Source organism: Sturnira hondurensis, unplaced genomic scaffold (assembly GCF_014824575.4).
Source record: "Sturnira hondurensis isolate 20B ecotype Veracruz unplaced genomic scaffold, ASM1482457v3 Scaffold0011291, whole genome shotgun sequence".
In the NCBI taxonomy this organism is placed as follows: domain Eukaryota; kingdom Metazoa; phylum Chordata; class Mammalia; order Chiroptera; family Phyllostomidae; genus Sturnira; species Sturnira hondurensis.
The window spans coordinates 2,133,802-2,135,242 of record NW_028083922.1 but is presented as its reverse complement, the minus strand read 5'-3'; the positions used below and the strand labels follow the sequence as shown (position 1 = coordinate 2,135,242).

General features: G+C 40.0%; 1 pseudogene; it reads right to left on the bottom strand.

The window, feature by feature from the left end:
* Positions 1–281: 281 nt before the first annotated feature.
* LOC118996384 (60S ribosomal protein L17-like) lies at positions 282–842 on the bottom strand (annotated as a pseudogene).
* Between the last annotated feature and the right edge of the window lie 599 nt (positions 843–1,441).

Sequence of the window (1,441 nt, the reverse complement as noted above, 5' to 3'; positions counted from 1 at the left end):
GCTCTATAGTGATGACTTCCCAATTTACATCTCTAGACTGAACACTCCTCTAAAATCTAAATGTAAACATTTCAACTCCCTACTTCACTACTTCTGATGATAATAGCTATCTCACATTTAATACAAACTTGTGTTTCTCTTCAAATTTGCTGCTCCTTCAGTCCTTTCCATCCTTGTAAATAACAAATCCACACTAACAATTTGCTTATGTCAAAAACCTAGGATTTACTTCTGATTGTATTTTTTCTTTCCTTTTCTTTCTTTCTTTTATTTTTATTTATTTACTCCTGGGCCACAAGTTTTTGTTTCTTCAATTTCTTCTGAGCTATCTTTTTCTTCTATGCAATCTCCTCTTCTGGCTTAAGAACAATATGCTCTTTGTCAGGAAAGATCATCTCAATGTGGCAAAGAGAGCTCATGTATGAGTTCATCTGCCCAGGAGTTCTATAAATTCTATGCCACATCTTGGGAGCTTTGTTCACTTGGGTGTGCTCAATGACTAGAGAACCTACATCCAAAACCTTACATCTAGCATTACTGTCTGAATTTTCAAGCACGTGCACAAAAATTTTAACACTCTTTAGGGGCTACCAGCGCTGAGTCCAGCCCCACCGTTTTGCCTGAGCACACCTACCAACTCCACCATTGTAACAACGGAAGGCCACACATTGCTTCTGTAAAGGGACATCCTTCAGCTACTTGGTGGCTTTTCTAATATGCACACCCTTGAGGGCCTGGGTAGTTTTATGAGTGTTCTTTAAGTGAACACAAAGACTTGAACCTCTTGATTTGCATGAGTTTGTGGGGTTTTCTGTGCCAAGTGGATAGAAAACAATTTTCATAGGTCACCTCTGGCTGCTTTAGGGAAGAGTTGATTTCTCTTTTTTATTGACATCCCAGCCCAATTCTTCAGGAAATCTTGGTGGCTCTGCCTTAGAAACATCTCCAGAAGTTTGTTTCTTTGTATCACAACTGCCACCCTGGTCAAAGCCATTATCGCCTCTTCCCTGATGTTGTTATAATCTCCTAGTCAGTCTCTGCTATCACCTGTGTGCCCTCTAGCAGTCAGTGTGATCTTCCTAAAGTAAGATTCCAATTGTGTACACCCCTGTTCAAAACCTTATAAAGATTACCCGTATCCACAGAATAAAACCTACAGTCTTTAACACGACTCAAAGAGCCCTACATCAACAGGCCCTGTTATTTTTCTCTCTAGCCTCACTTCCTACCACTCTTCCCCTCACGTACTCTGTTCCAGTCACACTGGCCTTATTGATATACCTGGAATTTACTAGGCACACTTCTACCTACATAGCCTTCCCCCTTACTTTCTTTGAGTATCAAACATCATCTTATCAGAGAGATCTTTCCTAGCCATCCATATAAAATAGCACCTTCCTCCATTAGTCTTTCACCATTTACCTTGCTTTATTCTTTTTCA